The sequence below is a fragment of the Macrobrachium rosenbergii genome, chromosome 2 (genome assembly GCF_040412425.1).
Source record: "Macrobrachium rosenbergii isolate ZJJX-2024 chromosome 2, ASM4041242v1, whole genome shotgun sequence".
Lineage (NCBI taxonomy): Eukaryota > Metazoa > Arthropoda > Malacostraca > Decapoda > Palaemonidae > Macrobrachium > Macrobrachium rosenbergii.
Genome location: NC_089742.1, coordinates 34,061,172 through 34,083,592, shown reverse-complemented (window position 1 = coordinate 34,083,592; position 22,421 = coordinate 34,061,172). Strand labels below are relative to the sequence as shown.

General features: G+C 33.5%; 1 long non-coding RNA gene across 1 annotated transcript in view; it reads right to left on the bottom strand.

Annotated features, from left to right (window-relative positions):
• Positions 1–1,708: 1,708 nt before the first annotated feature.
• Positions 1,709–22,421, bottom strand: part of LOC136844921 (uncharacterized) — a 143,556-nt gene continuing 122,843 nt past the window's right edge. The window contains exons 2-3 of the long non-coding RNA XR_010855010.1: positions 4,765–5,012; positions 1,709–3,014 (exon numbers count right to left, since the gene is read on the bottom strand). This is a non-coding gene — a long non-coding RNA (uncharacterized lncRNA). The remainder of the gene's footprint in view (positions 3,015–4,764; positions 5,013–22,421) is intronic.

Genomic DNA, 22,421 nt, shown 5'->3' with positions numbered 1-22,421 from the left:
GGTGGAAAGCAAGATGGAAGAAAGATTATGAAGGGAGTTATAGTAAAAGGAACGAAGGGGGTTGCAGCTAGGGGCCGAAGGCACGCTGCAAAGAACCTTAAGTAATGCCTACAGTGCACCACATGAGGTGCACTGACGGCACTACCGTCCTACGAGGCGTAGTAGCTATTCTATTGTCTTCTCTTAAGTGATTTGGTTACCTCACTTTCCTTATTTTTCTTTTATCTACAAGTCAGCAACATATTCGCAGTTATGGACACTTCTGGTTTGAGAATGTAACCTATCAAACAGATTTAGTATTTGGTACTCACAATGACCACGCGTCAATAAATAGCACTCCAGAAAAGTAAGCAAATTAAAGTATCTGAACAATGTAGCCTATCAAACAAGATTTAGTATTTGGTACTCAAAGACCAGGCATCAATAAATAGCACTCCAGACAAGCAAATACAGTAGCTGAAAAAAACTAACGTTAGTCTCATGCTGACTCAGCTTAAGATAATAAAATTGACTTGGGTAATTTGAAAACTCAACCACACTGCCCAGCTGCCCGTAAAACATTTGATACTCCTTGTTAACCTTTATATTTCAGGATTTTAACTTAACAATACTGCACGTACATATTACATGTACATAATGTACACGTTTTTAAAGTAGTTTCATCTATTTGAACAGTGGTCCTTTGTACCCTTTCCACAAAAAAAATTACCGAATCAGATGTAACGAGGGTGTCTATACTGAGTTCAGCGTAGTCTTCGAAAGGCCAGTTCCAAACCCCGAAGACCACAAACTGACGGTTAAAGTAGAATCTGGACAGAAGCCCCCGCCCCCTCAAAAAAAAGCTAAGAAACCATTGAAAGTACACAGAATATACTGAAGTAAAGACTAGAAGTCTAAGTTCTGTGACCTTTTGACTGGGTAAATCTGGCGAAGTTTGTCAAAGAATTCCAAATTCCCTACGAGACCATTTGGCAGTGAATAGGACTGAAAATAGCCTGACTGTACTATACAGCATGGTATTTATCAAACCAGTTACTTTACGTCCTCAGACTAGAAATAGAAATTAACTATAATATATGACCTTTAACCTTTAATTAAAGGTCAAATTTCAGTATTGCCTCCAAATTTCGAGAAAACAAAACAGTTTATATAAATAAAAAACTTATCCTTACAGTAAAGTTTAAAATTTCACTAACGCAACTCTAAACAATGAATATCGAAACATGGCCAGCGTATGGTTAATATTAATCAAGTAATTTTAAAGATCATTTAAATTATGTAACTAAGTAAATCCAATGAATTCTAATCATACCAGCATTTAGTATGAAAGATAAAAGTTTCACCTAATAGGTTACTAAAATGACTAAAATGACATTCACACTTGAAAAAATAAGGCAGATGTCAGTGATCTTATAACATGAGCACTAATTCATCTTATTATGAGAACTAAATAAACCCTTAAGAATAGTAGCTGAAAGGCTTTACTTTTTTTTTAACATTTTTTGAACTTTTAAAGAATTGACCATACCAGCATTTAGTAAAGTATTACTTTAAAGTCCCAAATTAATTCACTTCCTGTTCAAACCAATCAAGCCAATTTATTTTTAAAAACTCAACCAGATATCACATCTGCTCATTCTAGCCAGATATCCTAGAATGAGCTGATAAGTTAAAAGTTAGAAAACCTAGGTTTAACATAAGTCAGAAATACTTCAGTTAGTAACATTTTATTTGACTTCACAACATATGGACTTAAGAAAAAAAAATGACATTAAATCTAATATCTTATTTACCTAAAATAATCAGATCTTAGAAATAATTTTAAGAGGCAGCATAGGGGACAAAGCCTCCTACTAGTTTCAACCTTCGGAAATAGCAAAGTCTTGTGTTCTTTCCTAGAACAGTCGTACATGTATACAGTAACTTACAGCCTAGAAAAGCTTACAAAACTAAAGCACTTTATACAATTAACATGCAAAGATTAGAAAATACTGATACACTTGAGACAATTTATAAGCGACGAAGTCCAGCAATACTAGAAATTTAATGTACAAACAGGGTAAACTGCCAAGACACAATGACTCAGTTCAGACAGTCCTGAAGTTTAGAAAGTTCGCTGGACAAAGTTAGGTATACCCTTACACCAAATACATTATGTTCACTTCAGAGAAATTGAAGTAAAATTACAAGAGTTTACAGATACATTGTCACAATAACAGGCTAAGCTTTTTAAAGGGCAAGGTTTATGTGATCCTTAAATAGCCTTGAAAGTCACTAATACCGTAACAAATCACTTAAGGCAGCTCAAGTACTAAAATTTGTCCTGAAATAAATCTGGTGCAAGAAGCTTAAGAGAAACTGTTTATATTAAAATGTATATAACAGCTTATAGCAGCTTTACACTGAATACTGTCCAAGTGCAACCCAAAATAAAATTCCTAAGTTTAAGTTTCAGAAGCCCAGTCAGTCAAGTTATCAAGTTTATGGCAGGTAGAACATGAATACTTTAACAGCGTTAGTTTAATGTTCACTTAGGTTACCTTAGTTGTAGTTATGAAAAGTAACAAATTTGTTTAACTTAAACAATTAAGTTTGTACCTCAAATGAAACTTCAGTAAGATTGATCTTTGTAAATAAATTTATACCAGTTTTGCTCCTTACAGCACACCTATAGTCACATCTATAGTCAAACTGAACAGATTTCAAAATAAAATTTTACTCACGAATGTATACAACAAAATTATAACTTAAACATTGAAACTTTGTAACCCTCGACGAATTTCCACTCTTGTTGTAGCCTCCAAGAAGGATTGGACTTTAAGTATTAGATTTCCGATGGGAGTGAATGCTTGAAAATACCTGCCAATTCTCTCCAAGCATTTAAACTCATCGTTTGATGTAGTCGAAGGAGAACACTTCAGAATGCACAAAATTAATAGGGAACCATACTTTGAAAACCCAAATGGTAGATGAACCATAGGGAACCGTACTTCTGGGAAATCCACATGACAAACCTGAAAAAATAGTTTAGAGGACCAAGATAAAGTATAAAAATAAAACTTAAAAAACCTGGTACCCAAACTTAATAAATTAAAGCAATTAAATTACCCCCTGGCTTTAATACCGATAAGTAAAAAATTAAATTTAAATCACCAGGTACCCAACAATAACTAAGTACCCAACACTTAGTTGTTAAGTTAATGCAATTAAATTACCCCCTGGCTTTAATATCGAGAAGTCAGAAATAAAAATTGAATAACCAGGTACCCAACAAATTAAGGCAATTAAATTACCCCCTGGCTTTAATATCGAGAAGTCAAAAATAAAGCTTCAAATAACCAGGCACCCAACATTAATAAATTAGTGCAATTAAATTACCCCCTGGCTTTAATACAGAGAATTCAAAAATTAAAACTTAAATATCCAAGTATCCAACATTAATAAATTAAAACTTAAATAACCAGGTGCCCAACATTAATAAATTAAGTGCAATTAAATTAACCCCTGACTTTAATACCGAGAAGTCAAAAATTAAAACTTAAATAACCAGGTACCCAACCTTAATAAATTAAGGCAATTAGATTACCCCCTGGCTTTACAGAATTCAAAAATTAAAACTTAAATAACCAGGTACCCAACAAATAAATTAAGGTAATTAAATTACCCCCTGGCTTGACAATTCAAAAATTAAAACTTAAATAACCAGGTACCCAACATAAATTAAGGCAATTAAATAACCATCTGACTTTAATACCGAGAAGTCAAAAGTTAAAACTTAATTAACCAGGTACCCAACATTAATAAATAAATGCAATTAAATTACCCCCTAAATTCCCAACATTTAAATACATTAAGAAATCAAAAATTAAGACTTAAATAACCAGTTAACCAACATTAATAAATCCCCAACATTAATAAATTAATGCAATTAAATAACACCCTGGCTTTAATACCGAGAAATCAAAAATTAAAACTTACATAACCAGTTACCCAACATTAATAAATTAATGCAATTAAATTATACCCTGGCTTTAATACAGAGGTAAAGAATTAAAACTTACATAACCAGGTACCCAACATTATATTAATGCAATTAAATTACCCCCCAGCTTTATTAAAGATTAGTAAAAAATTAAAACTATTACATAACCAGGTACCCAACCTTAATGCAATTAATTACCCCCTGGCTTTAATACCGAAAAGTCAAAAATTAAAACCTGTTAAGTAACAAAGTACCCAGCCTTAATAAAATAATGTAGTTAATTTACCCCCTGGCTTTAATACCGAGAGAAGTAAAGAGTTAAAGATTAAATAATTAGAAAGCTTAACGAAAGTATAAGGAATTAAATTAACCCCCAGTTTTAATACCATGAAGTAAAAAAAAAACCTATCAAAAAACGCTAAAGGAATTAAATTAACCCCAGTTTTAATACCATGAAATAAAAACCAAAAAATCTCAGAAATACTATTTCTGTAGTAATGTTAAAACTACAGAAAAATTAAGAACTTAAAAAGAACTTAAAAAGACCACAAAAAGAAAGAAGCTTCCTTAATCAAAAATCAAAAGCCCCACTTCGCTAACACCAAAATTAAAAGTTAAGCTATCCATCAATGAAGGAAAGTATCCTATCTAATAAAATAAACTCAAAACCACATTAGATCAAAAGAAACCTAATCACTCAACGAATAACTTTGAGCATACTCAAAATCTTAAAACATTTTAAAAAAGAGCTAATCTTCAACACACAAAACGCTCACACTTACCACCAATAACTACAATAGACTGAAGATTCGCCGAGGGGAGTCTCCCCCGTTAATCCAAAACAACCCACATAATCCTATCGACGAGTGGTGGAGGAGACTGACTTACAGCTGGTCAGGAAGACCGAAGCAAACTCCGAAACGGTGATTCGCAAGGAGCGGAGCCTTGGAAGTCATTCGCTCTGATGGATTTGTTAGCCTCAACAATCGATGTTTTTACCACCCAACAGATGGAGTTGTTTTCTCATATGCTGCAATAATTAAACGGATAATTTTCACTCACTCACTTAATGATCGAATATATGGCTAAATATACAACGAATGGCGAAAATAATTTACTGCTACAATAATTAGAAATGCGCAAAAAGCATAAATACAATAATTACCGGTGAAAGTGTAAAAAAACTGGATAAGATGGGTGGTAATTGTAACAAAGAATGAGAAAAATAGATAAATAAATGGAAAAGGTGCATAAAAATGTCACTATTCTAAGTTTCTGATTTGTTAGCTAGAGCTCCATGGGGTATTATCTTCGTTAGAAATTTATGAATCGAGTTTCGACACCCATAATTAACTATAATTATTCTAATAATAGCTTTAATGGTTGCTGTTCATAGGATGTTCATGTTGATGAAATTCAAGTAAAAAAAAAAATTATATAGCTTTAACTTGAATCGTATTTCATTAGACATGCATAAAAGAAGTAAAGAGAACAATTGATTTTTGCGAGAAGTTACTGATGGGAAATTATTTTATTTTCGATGAAAAAAAAAAAAACAAGTAAAAATCGAGTTTTCTTTACAGTGCATAATGCTGTATGAAATTCTCAGCCACGGTCCATGAAACTCTCAGCCACAGCCCGGTGGTGGCATGTGTTGTTGGCACCTATAGCGGTGCCGGACATATTATCATGGCTAAATTTAACCTTAAGTAAAATAAAAACCACTGAGGCTGGAGGGTTAAAATGTGGTATGTTTGATGATTGGAGGGTGTGTGATCAACATACCAATTTGCAGCCCTCTAGCCTCAGTAGTTTTTAAGATTTGAGGGCGGACGGAAAAAGTGCGCACGGACAGACAAATAGCCATCTCAATAGTTTTCCTTTTCAGAAAACTAAAAAAAAGTGTCTAATGTATTGTGTCCCTTAGAAAACAAAAATTTTTTATTATATACCTTATAAGGGAAGTATTTAAGTATTATGTTTTGGTATTTTTCCGAGGCAAAACGTTCCATAGCTCATGTCGGTTCTATCACTTATAGAATAAACTAACCGTGATTTTCAGAGCATGAAAAATATACGATTATTTATCTATGCATTTACTTACTTATTCATTTCGGTCGAATCCGAGATCGACCAGTTAAAAGACGAGTGTAAGGAGCGAAGACGCAACAGACGTCTTCGGTTTCCATGGCAACAAATGTTTAGCAAATATAACAGAACAAGCAACATTGGCTGATCACTGAGAGGGGAATGGCGTCTTGACATGACAGAACGCCATTGAAAGCTGATACGCTTCGCTACTCGAATCAGCTTTCTTATTTTGTGATATTACTATTATTTCTTTTATTTTCGAGATTTGAACTGTATGCATTAAACAGTATTAAAAATATACGCTTAGTGATTATTGATACATACAAACTTACACCATATTTAACTTTTTTCATGAAGAAGTGGTATACTAGGAAAATTACTTATGCGAATTTCGAAGGAAACGGTATTCATTTTTCATTCTCATGAACAATTCTGCAAATTCTGTGATCGGAATTTATATGTGTGATACTTACAAAGAAAAGCTAGATATATATACGTTTCGTCCGCTTGAAGAATACTGTGTATTTTCAACATCTTTATTTGAACGAAACGACTGAACATTCGAAAAGGTTTCTTTATGACCAAATATTTCAACCAACGGAAAAGACCTCAAGGGATAAAGGACGATATTTCTTAAAATGCACAATCAAGACACAAAACGAATTGTCTTCTAATACTTTCAATAACAGGATTAAATTAATATGAAATTCAAACATGTTTCGTTTTAGGCATGGTATATATATGCATGTTCATACCCACATATGTGTATATATGTATGTGTTTGTGTGTGTGTGTATTTGTGTGTGTATGTGTGAAATGTCTGTATTTATGTATGTTTAGATACAAAATCAAGTGTGGATGAGAGAGAGAGAGAGAGAGAGAGAGAGAGAGAGAGAGAGAGAGAGAGAGAGAGAGGAGCAGTGAAACGTTTCATCCTCCTTCTAGGATAGAAATAGCCAAATCCTGGCGTAAATTAAAAACAAGGAAAAACTAAATGGAAACGGAGAGTATATATAAAAGTAAAATGGACTGCAATCAGCGACTAATTAAGTGACGGAGGATAAGCAGAGTTTTGAATATGACTGTAATGGAAAATAAATGAAAACGCTCTCTGTTTACGGTGAATGTCTTTCAATCGTTAATTCAGCTTTAATTTTAAAAAAATCTAAAAGGAAAATGCACGTTATTAATTTCATACTGAATATGGAAATGGATTCTGAACGCAAATGAGTTTCTTAACAGTTAAAATTTATATTGTGCTTTCAAGAGGCGAAAGCAGATTATAGATTTTTAAAGTGAGTGGGAAACAGACTGTGCGAGCAAAGACTGGTTTTTAATGGCAATCTGTAATTATTAAGGATTTGCATTTGAAGCATATATTTCTCCGATATTTATATTCGTGAATGAAGGGATATGAAAACCGTGGGAAAAAACGGAAAATGAAAACATGTTTTTTACAGACTTGGATTTGTCAGTTTCAATTAGTAAAATCTGTAGCACATTAATGATGCTTTAATATTTTTGTAAATCAATAATTAGTCGTAATAATAAAATAAAGAAATGCAGAGAAATATATGTTTATATATATATATATATATATATATATATATATATATATATATATATATATATATATATATATATATATATATATATATATATATATATATATATTATATATATATATATATATATATATATATATATATATATACGTATATATATATATATATATATATATATATATATATATATATATATATATATATATATATATATATAATATATATATAAATTGAAAATAATATTTTCTGTAATTGATGTCAGTCCCTTTATGATTAGTTAAGCATATTCATCATTGAATGCAAGAAAATAACTTATACGTTTTTCGACAGCTTTCATAATTTTTTTCTAACGAGTTCAAAGTACAAACCTGAAGATGCTTGGAAGAGATATTCTGTCGTTACAATGATCTTGTTTTATTGTCATTTGTCTCATTATTTGATTTATTTTTCTTTGACATCTAATGTCATCAGTGATCACGTTACAGTTACCTCGGTGACGTACACATTCAAACGCACACACAAACAAACAAACAAACAAAAATACACACACACACACACACACACACACACACATATATATATATATATATATATATATATATATATATATATATATATATATATATATATATATATATATACTGTGTGTGTGTGTGTGTGTGTGCAGCGTATGAGCAGCCAAGATCACAGAAGTGCCTAAGAGGTGTTACAGTTAAGAAACTCGCTTGTTAAATTGCATATAGTTAACAGCTATTTACATTAACAGCCATTTACTTAGGCAGTTAACCGTATAATTTCTTTAAGGAACAGTACTTGGCCTTTATAAAGTTAGTTTTGGTCACATCTTGGGTGGAACGGAAATGCTTTGTGAAGATTCGTTTTACTGACAATTTCCTAAATAGCAGGAGCTGTGATCTATAAACATTTAAGAAAATAATTCCCTAAATAACCCGAGCTGTGATCTACAAACATTTACGAAAACAGTCTGGATGATCTGTGAACAGCTGAAGGGTTGCATTCTTTGGTTGACAAAAAGCATATGGGAAAGAGAGTGTTGACTGCCCTCATACACAACATATATATATATATATATACTTGTGTGCATGTGTGTGTATTTGTGTGCGTGTCAGTGTGCACAGAAAGTCCATTCATTCCTGATTAAAATGGGGTTTTTAAAGTTTTGCTTTTTGTTTTAAATTTCATCGAAATCCACTACCCTTGCTTTCGAACTGTTAATATCCCTTTCCACCAGCAGTGTACCCAGCGACGCAAAAATGGTAAATGCAGTCAAGTGATGGTCTTTTGTAGTTGATGTTTGTACAAAGTATGTCAACAGCGGGGCATTATGAACAAAGGGTCGTGCGCTGAATCTTTTTTCACTGGGGAAATTGTGTCTATTTGGAGTTACGTGAGATTGAAATGTGTTTGTTTGTTGTTTTTCCGGGGCTGGACATATCCGAATACAGTGTTGATATAGTACACATTGTTTAATTGAATACCTTAATGAAAGAGTTGAAGATAATTGTCTTTTGTAAAATGAATGAGCTGGAATGTTACTTTTGTCTAAAAATCTTTAATAAGTTCTCTGTTATACGAATCCAAAAACCTTTTAAGACTCCCATGTTATACATGTTTAAACCCATTTAGAAATCTGTGTTATACACATTTAATACCCTTTTGAGATCTTTGTTGAAAACTACTAAAAACCTCTGATTAATTCCTTGTTGTACGCATCAAGAAAACTCTGTAGATACCTGTTAAAACCTTCTAAAAACCTGTAAACAAGTCACTGTCATATGCGTCTCAAAACCTATATTTGCCTCCGATATACGCATCTAAAAACCATTTGAAGATCCCTGTTAAAAGTTTCTAAAAACCTGTAAACAACTCACTGTTATATGCGTCTCAAAGCCTATATCTACCTCTGATATACGCATCTAAAACCCTTTGAAAGACTTGTAAACAACCCATTGTTATACGCGTCTCAAAACCTGTAGATAACTCTGTTATAACATCTAAAAACCTTTGGAAATATCTGTGAAAAGCTTTTAAAAAACCTGTAAAAAAATCCTGTTAGAACAATCTAAAAACCTGTGGATAACTCTGTTACAGGCATTTAAAAACCATTTGAAGAACTCTGTTAAAACCTTCTAAAAACCTGTAAACAACTCACTGAGATATGCGTCTCAAAACCCGTAGATAACACTGTTATAACATTTAAAAGCCTTTGGAAATATCTGTCAAAAGCTTCTAAAAAACCTGTAAAAAAATCCCTGTTAGAGACATCTAAAAACCTATAGATAACTTTGTTACACGCATCTAAAAACCATTTGAAGAACCCTGTTAAAACCTTCTAAAAACCCGTAAACGACTCACTGTGATATGCGTCTCAAAACCTGTAGGTAACTCTGTTATAACATCTAAAAACCTTTGGAAATATCTGTGAAAAGCTTCTAAAAAACTGTAAAAAAAACTCCCTGTTAGAGACATCTAAAAACCTGTAGATAACTCTGTTATACGCATCTGAAAACCATTTGGAGAACCATGTTAAAACCTCCTAAAAACCTATAAACAACTCATTGTTATACGCGTCTCAAAACCTGTAGATAACTTTGTTACACGAATCTAAAAACCCTTGAAAACCTGTAAACAACTCATTGTTATACGCGTCTCAAAACCTGTAGATAACTCTGGTATATGCATCTAAAAACCTTTCAAAACTTCATGAATACGCACCTAAAATTTCACTCTTTGTTATACGCCTCCAGGATTCGGGTCCTTGTCGCATTTCCGAATGTTTGTCTGCAATAAACCCTTGTATCTTCACAGTTCTCAACAGAAGACCCTTTCATACGAAGCGTATTTTAAGGAGATAAAAGCCGATTGTTGATGGGGGAGAGAGACAGAGAGCGAGACAGACAGAGAGAGGGAGAGAGAGAGAGAGAAAAAAAAGAGAGGGTGAAAAGGACGACATGATCATGAAAGCTACAATACAAGGAAACGCAAAGGAGAGAGAGAGAGAGAGAGAGAGAGAGAGAGAGAGAGAGAGATCATGAAAGCCACAAGAGAGAAAACACAGAGAGAGAGAGAGAGAGAGAGAGAGAGAGAGAGAGAGAGAGAGAGAGAGAGAGAGGGCGGCTTGATCATGAAAGCCACAAGCCACAAGAAAGTACAGGAGAGAGAGAGAGAGAGAGAGAGAGAGAGAGAGAGAGAGAGAGAGAGAGAGAGAGAGAGAGAGAGAGAGAGAGAGAGAGAGAGAGAGAGAGAGAGAGAATAGAAAGGGCCGCTTGATCATGAAAGCCACAAGCCACAAGAAAACACAGGGGAGAGAGAGAGAGAGAGAGAGAGAGAGAGAGAGAGAGAGAGGGAGAGGCTTGATCATGAAAGCCACAAGCCACAAGAAAGAGAGAGAGAGAGAGAGAGAGAGAGAGAGAGAGAGAGAGAGAGAGAGAGAGAGAAATTGATCTGGAGTTGTAAAAAGACTCGGTTCCTTTTGTTTCTCAATCTAAGATTAAATTTTCGACAGCGAAGGGAAGCTCCCCTCCTCACAACGATTCGTTGTTAGTCTTCCAACCGAATATTACAAGTTATCTCTCTCTCTCTCTCTCTCTCTCTCTCTCTCTCTCTCTCTCTCTCTCTCTCTCTCTCTCTCTCTCATCTAAGCGGGGACATCAAACAATGTGGCAATCAGCAAAGGAATGGATGCTTCAAGAATATGCGCAGGGGGACATTCTTTCTGTTTACCGTTCTATTTTCCTCTTTCTTTCATTGCCTCTCTTCTCTTTCTGTTCACCCTCCTTCTATATTCTGTGAATTCTTGCTGACTATTAACTCTTTTCATTCTCATGAATCAACTTATTAAAAAAAAAGAATATTCATTGTCTTCATCAATACATTTTCTCTATTTTTTTTTATTTTAGGCTTTTCGAAGCTGTTCTTGATAATTGTATATTTTCAGAGAGAAAAAAAATATAATGAATAACCTCGAAAAGAAATTCTTACTTCAGATAACTTTTAATAAGGAAAAGTGTAAAAGAACTTTATGTGAAAAGATAGGTTTAAAATAAGTTTCTGATTCATGCAGATTAAAAAGATTAATAAATATATATACTGTACGTACATTCATACATACATACACACACACATTTATATATATATATATATATATATATATATATATATATATATATATATATATATATATATATATATATATATATATATATATATATATATATATATAAAATTCGTGTGTCTGTCTGTCTGTCTGTCTATGTTGTGTTATCTCTTAGCAGACAATTTCTGTGACCTTAAACAGAAAGAATTTAATACCCTGTCGGTTAGCATTAAAATCCTGGGACACTCTCAATAACTTAAAGAGATGGAGAGGTAACTTAATAATCATCAGAGACAAAAGAAGAACGTGGGACAGCAATAAGAAAAAAAAAAAAAAAGAGATGCCAAGAGATATTTAGCAAATCAGATTAATCCATTAATCCCTCCTTCTGCTTTGTTGCAATATTTGGTATATCAAATTAATCTGGACACGTCTTTTGTCTTCTCCCTGTTATCAAGGTTTTGCTTTTCCTTCTTTCTCGTCTCCCGGTGATTCCTTCTTTCATATTTGCCATTTGGTCGACAATTTCTGTTAATTCGGACTGGATATTTTAACTACCGAAATAAAATTCGATGCATAATTTTTGCCAATCTGTAATGCAAGGTCTCTCGGAGGTATTGCATTTGCTAATATTGTATGAGGTCTTGAGGATTTTATTTGAGAAATTCAAATGAACTCGTTTCGAAGTCTTCCGGTGGACTTGTCAACTATTATGATAAAATTCACTGCACTTTCTATCTTTTTTTTTGGCTGTTCATAATTCATGTTCTCTCAGAGCTGTGCAGATATTAATATTATAAGAACACTTGCGAATCTTACTGATGAATATGTAACCAAATAGTTTCCCTTAGTGATAAGATTTTTTGAAATTGTTTTTCTTTTATTTTAACGCTGAAGACAAATACTGATATAATCACAAATATGTAAATACAAATTGTTTATGAAAAGAGACGTGTATGTAAATGAGCGTATATATTTGAGTATTCATTTATCAATAAACAAAAACACTTGTATGGACACCTGAAATTTTACAGGTTAAAATGTGAAATGGATGTCAGCATTGTGAGGACCGATTATGAAGGGTGTAATTCCAATGGGAATAACAAGAATTATTAAAAAAAATAATTCTTTCATAGCCCAATAAATTCAAAGGAAAACAGGGATACAAAATGGAATAATGTAAATGTTATTGAAGTATGATTTATTCTGGCGTCCCCATGAGAGATAAAACTGTTTTCTTCTAATCTTTAAAACACTTGGTGAATGAGTTTGTCTGTATACATGTTTATGCAGGTATCCATATTTTTACAAGCATACATTTGTAGCAAAACGTGCCGACAATATTTTAGTAATTTTGCACGTACATAGAACTGATAATCAAATTTCTTGTATTGCCTTACACTCTACTACTCACTATTTTTTTTTTTTATCATTATACAGGGGTTAACAATCCGTTAAATGACGCAGTCGAAACAGAAAATATAAGAATATAAAGATTGCATTTTGGACAACTACGTAATTGCACGGGAATGCAAAGCCCACCTCCTGAATTCATGCAGGCTTACTTCTACGGGCGCATTTGCATACGCGCATCTGCAAACGAGATTGAGCCCTGGACGTATAAACAAATAAACAAATAAACACGAATGAAACGAGCTAAAATACTTTTTCCATCTCCAAACCTACTCTCTGTTATACACCTCCAGAATTCGGGTCCTTGTCACATTTTCAAATATTTGTTTGCAATAAACCTTTGAGTCTTCGCAGATATCAACAAAAGACCCTTTTATACGAAGTGCACTTTAAGGAGATAAAGGCCGATTGTTAGAGAGAGAGAGAGAGAGAGAGAGAGAGAGAGAGAGAGAGAGAGAGAGAGAGAGAGAGAGAGGAGGCTAAAATGGAATGCATAACGATGGAAGGCAAAAGGATGCGTTCGGGAAAAGAGAGAGAGAGAGAGAGAGAGAGAGAGAGAGAGAGAGAGAGAGAGAGAGAGAGAGGCTTTGGCTGATAGACCAACAACGAGTAGTGTTGAAAGGGGAGCTTCCCTAACTCTCTTGTCGAGAATTTAATCTTAAAGCGAAAAGGAAAAGTAATGGAGTCTTTATAGTTTCAGAGCTCTTTGTCTCTCTCTCTCTCTCTCTCTCTCTCTCTCTCTCTCTCTCTCTCTCTGTATGTATGTATATATATATATATATATATATATATATATATATATATATATATATATATATATATATATATATACATACATATACATATGTATGTATATATGTATGTGTGTGTGCATGTGTGTAATTCCTATATCTTTGAAGTGTAAGAATGTAACGCACCCCTCCCAGACAACATTATAATCCTGGAACCCTACTGATATCTTAAAGAGAGGGAGAGATAATTCGATAACCGTCGTAGACAGGAGGAGATACGGAAGAAACAGCAATAAAGAAAAAAAGAGAAAAGAAAGAGAGAGAGAGAGAGAGAGAGAGAGAGAGAGAGAGAGACCAAGAGATATTTAGCAAATCAAATTAATCTCTCTTTCTGCTCGGTCGCGATATTTGGAAAATCGAATTAACCAGAACACATTTTTTTTTCTGCTTCTCCGTTATCAGCGAGTTAGTTGCCTCTGTGTTACTTCTTATGGGGGATTCTGGTCTTAATATTCGTCCTTAATTATTTTCTATAGATTTCAGCTGGAATCTTTGCTCCTGCGATTATGATTTAGTGAATTATGCTGGAGTTTTCGTGACTTTATTGAATTTATTGCATGTCTGATTTTATCAGCACAGAGATATATACCTTCTATATAACTGCTTACATCTTGGCATAGTGAGCGAAAGTTCACACTTCTTGACAATTTATCTATATTTTTAATGTATAATATTATCCGTATTCATAAAGGTTATTTACATTTTTGAAGGCACGCGCATGGATTCTTTAAAAGCTAAATTCCCTCAGGCTATATCTTTGCTGCATATATCCCTATGTCCCCAATATCCATTCAGAGATAAACTAAGTCTCGTATATGTATATGTATATATATATATATATATATATATATATATATATATATATATATATATATATATATATATATATATATATGTGTGTGTGTGTGTGTATATAATGTACACGAGTGCGTTTGTGCGTGTGGGTTTCTATGCTTGAGTGCACCAACGTACAAAATTCTTTCATTCGTATATTTTACGAATGTTGCCCTTACTCCAAACTGCCAAATATACTCGTAGAAATAAACAGGGAGAAATCTAGATGCACACTGAGGCAAACCGATACATTCTATGCAGTCTTTGATGGCTATGAATATATGTTCTATTTCCCCCGTACACTTTTTAATTCGTCGTTTTACTTCCAATCTTCAGAAAATGTTCGCTTCCATCAAATTCTGGATTCCATTTCCTGATGGAATATATATATCAAAGTCATAGAAGAGATAGAGGAAAAGTAAAGGGAGGTTATCCTTAAAGCCATTTCCTCATTCTTTTACCCAGTATTTTGAAACGCCACTTCTGATACCTTACCCGATATAAGTTATTCCTTATTCGGTAGAAGTTTTTGTGTGTGTTTTAGTCTTCTTGAAGAGAACAGGAAAATGAGAGGTGATATTTAAATCGAAGAATGTAGACCAGATGCTCTTTCGTTTTCAAATAATTTTCTGTGGTTTTCAGTTATACAGGTGTAGGATATTACGCTTTAATAGGCGATGCATAAATGTATACTCTCCGAAACACATACATACAGATGTATATTTGTTTAAATTATTATTATTATTATTATTATTATTATTATTATTATTATTTCAGTAGATGAAAGCTATTCACCTGGAACAAGCACACAGGGGCCATTGACTTGAAATTCAAGCTTCCAAAGAATGTTGGTTTCAACCTCCCACCGTAGTCCCCACACTGCAGCAGTAACTGATCATGATACAGAGGCGGTGATTTTTCATTTCCCTGGGTGAGACGCGAACCCGCGACATCTGAGTGGCATTCCCCAACACTTAACCACTATACCAACTGACCAACCACTCTTCCCTTTCAGGCGAGGACTTCAGAAGTTGATGACCTTGTATATTTTTGGGACGAGTTTGCAAGCCCCATCCTCTTGTATGGCGATATGGCGAACTATTATAGTTGACTGACTAGAGGTTGCATAATTCATTGCTTAACTCAGCAGATGTGCAATGGATCTTATTTTTCAGGAGGCCGGACTAATTTTCTCTTTCATAGATCACTTGGCAGCAAACAATGACAAAAAAAGGCTTCAGTGAAACCCCAACAAAAAAAAATAATGGAAATAGCCATTAGGTAGAAGGGTATAATGAATATCGAAGAGTTTGTGTAGAAAAAGCATTTACAAAATCTTGCAATTTTTTTAGAATAAGTGACACCTCATCTTTCATTTCCATTAAAATTTTTTCGTCTTTGATTCAACAGTGAAGGAGAGGTTATATATAAACAGATACATATGCATGACATTTTTTTATCACACCGTGATTTAAATACAATCATGAAGCTACAAATGTCGCTTAATATCAAATCCACGCTACCTCGGGAATATCCCCGATGGGGAATTATCACCGAAGGAGAATTTATAAGTGATAAATGGACGGGCACTGCCGAGTCTCGATCTCACGACACAGACGCGCATCCAGCAATTCCAGTTGACGTTACCACGTTGCAGTGGTAACGTCGACTGGAGTTGCTAGATGCGCGTCTGTGTCGTGGAGTCTAGACTCGGCAGTGCCCGTCCATTCCCGTCTCGTGGGATCGAGACTCGGCAGTGCCCGTCCATTTATCACTTATAAATTCCCACGTGGTAACGTCGACTGGAGTTGCTGGATGCGCGTCTCTGTCGTGGGATCGAGACTCGGCAGTGCCCGTCCATGTATCACTTATAAATTCCCCTTCGGTGATAATTCTCCATCGGGGATATTCCCGAGGTAGCGTGGATTTGATATTAAGCGACATTTGTAGCTTCATGATTATACATATGCATGTATACATACAAACACACGACACACACACACACACACACACACACATATACATATATATATATATATATATATATATATATATATATATATATATATATATATATATATATATATATATATATATATATATATATATATATATACATATATATATATATATATATATATATATATATATATATATATATATATATATATATATATATATATATATATATATATATATATATATATATATATATATACACACAGAAACACACACACATATTTATATATATATATATGTATATATATGTAAACAATAAGAAAAAATCAGAAAAAATTCAGTTTAAGGAAATAAAACGTTCACTAGCTCTTGAAATACACAGTACACTTCCACATTTGGAAACTTTTCGGCATCCGAAAATATTTCCATCCTCTTTTATCGGCCCCCGTCCCCACCGCCCCACCCCCCAAAAAAAAAATTCTGTTGCCCTCCCGAAATTCGTGTCCTTTGGAGGAAAGGCCACATGTCCTTCCACAACTCTTGTGAGGTGTTGTCATCACTGAAGTTAATAACAACACATATGGTTGAGGGGGGATGGGGAGGGGGAGGGGGAAAAGGGGGGGGAAGGGAGGGTTTGGAGAGGGGGTAAGGGGAGGGGAGGCGTTGGCGTGATTGTGGCAGCTGTTGACGCCAGATGAAAAATGTGGCCTCCAAAAGTTTAAGAAGAATGAGCTTTTGATAAAAGAAATTTTTGGTCCATGTATTTTTGTCTCTTCTCTCTCTCTCTCTCTCTCTCTCTCTCTCTCTCTCTCTCTCTCTCATCTCCTCAGGGTGGTGGAGGAAATCACGTTTTCACAAATATTAATATTTCTTTCTTTAATGCTTTTTCATTTTAAGTTTATTTTTATTGATTGATTCTATTCTTCTTTGTTTTACTCGGGCAGGGCGATATATATATATGTGTGTGTGTGTATATATATATATATATATACATACACATATATATATATATATATATATATATATATATATATATATATATATATATATATATATATATATATATATATACATACACATACACATACATATACACATATATATATATATATATATATATATATATATATATATATATATATATATATATATATACATATATGCTGTTCAGACCTTAACCTGCCATAATTTCAAAAAAAAGAGACAAACCTCAGGCCCTAGCGTAAAAAGAGAGAGAGAGAGAGAGAGAGAGAGAGAGAGAGAGAGAGAGAGAGAGAGAGAGAGAGAGAGGTCCACTTTTTTCTGAATTTGATAAAGCATGAAAGTCATGTCTACTTCTCTGCTTTTCCTACGCTTACCACGGAATGAATATTTCCAGTGCTTTAGTAAAAGCAGTGTAAATCTCTCTCTCTCTCTCTCTCTCTCTCTCTCTCTCTCTCTCTCTCTCTCTCTCTCTCTTTCTTGTGACCTATTACATGTTGAGAGGCCGTCGAGGAGTTTGAGTGGAATACATTAGAGTTCCAACGCAGTATTCCTGGTGCAAGTATCCATTTTGCAAATGTCCTTTCCATGCGATATAATAAATGAAAATGAAGCATTTCATCTCCTGCTAACTTGAAATGTCGTTGCTCATGCATTCGTAATAATTTCGTCACAGTTTTTTTTTATTGGTATAATTACTTTTACTTATACAGGGCCTCATATATTTAATTTATTTGTAGAACGAGATATGCTAAGATTATTGTAATATCTTTTAATGACTGTATTTTACTAATCCATACCTTTTGTAAAATGTGACAGACGATATAACTCTCTTCCTCCTTAACTTAAAATTAACGTGAATATATCATAATTTAAGATAGTCTATACCAAGCCTTCACGCGATTTTAAAAAATAAGAACATTTCTATGGCTTTTAATGAACATATCTGTAAGAAATCCTTCCTTCACTAAAAATAACTAATTCTACGACTTGTGGATGATTTATCTGATATATATCTCAGAAACTTAAATCTAACTATTTGGCATAATGCATTTTCTCGAAGGCTATGTCGGGTATAAATACTTACTGGGAAAATAAAAAGAAACATGATTCAAATGTCACGGTTATGTTTATAATGTAAGAGAAAAACTGGTTTAAATCTAAGGTGAAATGATACAATTAAAAGGTCATAGAACAGGGGCATTAAATAAAAACAAACGTACGTAAACAGTAATACCCAACTTTAAAGAATGTAAAATTAACCAAATGTCTTTCCTTTTATATTGTAATAAGATAAACGAGTATAGTCCAGTAATGATCAACATAACTTTTCTTGATATAATATCATTACTTACATCAGCAGAAAAAAGAACATTGCATAGAAAAGAAAGGATTCTATGCCAAATAAAGTGGAAATAATATAGAAAGCAGGAATATAACTGATATCGCCCCAAGTTCCTTTTGTTGTGAAAAGATCTATGATCATAAACCGACCACAGAAGCTTTGCCTAACGCCTAACGCCTTGTTTCGCAACAGATGACGCAGTCAGATGAACAATAACCTTTTGTTCTTAGGCGATCGGACGGTAATACAAGTGAAGCGGTTTGTTCTCTCGCCACACGCTGCAGAACACAGAACACCGAACACTGACAAAAGCCAGACTGAACTCATCCGAACAAAGAACACACCGTGTTCATCACGGTGGGAGGAGATCTCATCCGCCCTCTTCCATTCTAATTACATTACAGCAACGTTACAATTCCGTAATTCCTCACTCGTGTCGGCGCTCCTCTCGTGATACCCAACCAGTGTAGCAGCACCAGCTCAGATTGCTCATTCTGAACCGTGGAAATCTAAAGGAATGTTATTTCGCTGAGAGAACAAACAGCTTTTGTCGAGAGCCGTTTGCGGGGAAACTCAAAAACGGGGTTTGGCTAAATTGAATTCAATGGAAGGGATGGACACGCTTCGGCTCCTTCATTGTTTTGACGATGATACTGAGGAGACAGTTTCGGTAACAAAGGTTGCTTTTGTTCATTTCTGCGACTTCGTTGGTTTTCCCTTGGTTCTGAGTTTTGGAGTTGCTGTATATTCGGACAGATACGTCCTCTCAAGTATTTATAGAGTTGCTATTAAAATAAGCAAACGGTAGTTTTATTCATTTGTTTATTTGAGGATGGCTTTGAATTATATTTAAAATAAAACACACACACACGTAAAACACACATACACTATATATATATATATATATATATATATATATATATATATATATATATATATATATATATATATATAATGTGTATATGTTACATATGCATGTATAAATAAAATATATATGTATACATATATGTATATGTTCACATATATATAAATAAAATATATATGTATACATATATATATATATATATATATATATATATATATATATATATATATATATATATATATATAATATATTTATATATAATGTATATATTAACTTTATCACTAACACAATTATCTGTGCATTAATACAATAACTGACAGGCCCTCATTGAACTTTTATTGAATAAATAATTCCATTAGATAAAATCCAGTTTCAATGAGGTCCTGTCAGTAATTATATATATATATATATATATATATATATATATATATATATATATATATATATATATATATATATATATATATATATATATATATATACTGGTTTCTCGAAAACCATTTTGGAAAAAGAACCATGTCGTTTAAAAAAGAATTGTGCTGCTATGTCATACAATTGACGGTCTTTATACTCACAGTGAGTGATAATTCTGAATATTATTATTCCGTCATTCAGAATAAACCTACCGTGAAGTTCTCTCATGACGATGTAGAAAGAAAATTCCATGACTCTCCTTTTGATGAGGAAAATATGAGCAAATGAAATGATGAAACGAAAGGTATTTTTCATAACATTCCCTGAGAAATATTTGAAGTAAAAGGATTATGCAAACCAGCGAACATTATATTGTTATATGTAGAGTTATATCAGCAACTTCAAAACGAGCATTAATAGGAAGTCCTTTTCAGAATATGAATCGCATACATGACCAAGCAAAGAGATTGAGGTCCTGCGGGAATTAAAAATATATGTATATGTATGTATGTGTATATATATGCATAACTAAATCACGAAAATATGGAACGTGATGAATATATAAATAAAGATAAAATCCATGTTGGAAACACTGGAGTGCTGCAGAAGCCTTTCGACACTAGCAAAGGACTAGTGTCGAAAGGCCTCGCAGCACTCCAGTGTTTCCGTTTCCTTCTGTGGATTTTATCTTTATTTGTGTATATATATATATATATATATATATATATATATATATATATATATATATATATGTATATATACATATGTATACAGTATATATATATATATATATATATATATATATATATATATATATATATATATATATATATATATGTATATATACATATATATATATATATATATATATATATATATATATATATATATATATATATATATATATATATATATATATATATATATATATATATATATATATATATATATATATATATATATATATATATATATATATATATATATATATATATTTCTCTCTCTCTCTCTCTCTCTCTCTCTCTCTCTCTCTCAGCCGAAGCCCTTTGTGAAAACCGAGATATGAAGCCAGGATTTTCTTTGCAAGCATTGCATTGCTGAGCCTCTGGTATGCAATAACTCCTGCGGCGCTACAATATCCTGCGTGGCTCTCCCCTCAAACGCCCCATGCCCCCTCCCCCCCTTGCATCGCGGAACGTCAAAGCATGCCGTATGATACGATGCATTTTTTTCACACAAGGATTCCTTCGGTTTTCCCGGGGCTATGGATTTGTGGAAGGACCGAGTGAGTAGATCCTTTTAGAATGGTATTTCGTATTTTTCTCTCTTTTTTTTTTTATCTTTAGAGTCAGAGGCCTATTGGAAGGCTTCATATTCTTGTAGAAAATGGCATTAGAGGCTACTGTATTGTTATATTTAGTAATGTTAACAGTCACTGTCATCTCATGCCAAATTGTTCGATTTAGTCTCGAAAATCCTTATTTCTTCAGAAAAACCTCTGCATCAAAGACTTTTTATAGTAAGAGCGACTTTCTGGTATATAAATTTTACATTTACACTCATTGATGTTATCCAGACATTACATGGAAATGTACGGAATCACTAACTCGTCTTGGAAGAAGGAGAAATTTTCTGTACCGTACTCAGTCGACTTTGTATATAATTTTATAAATATTTGTGTTTTACTGGAAAATACACATTCAGGAAGAAGTACTCTACCTCGCCCGCGGACGCACGAAAGCCGGCGAAAGCCTTTTCGTATAGGAATACACCGTATCTTCAATGTGGCGGCTTGCTTTGATGACCCGGTATGCAAAAGAAGTTGGGTGGGTGGGTTGGTTGGTTTTTGGGGGGGTGGGTGAGGCGGGAGCCAAGCAGGGTACTGTAGCGCTCCATGCTTTATTGCATACCAGCGACTCAGCAGACCTGCAGTGCTTGCAAACAAACTTTTGGTTTCATCTCCTGGTTTTTACAACACGCATTGGCGGAGAAGGATAAAAAAAAAAGTACATTTTCGAGGGGAGGGGAGCATTTTCCAGATTCTTTCCGGAGTTCATTTTCTCT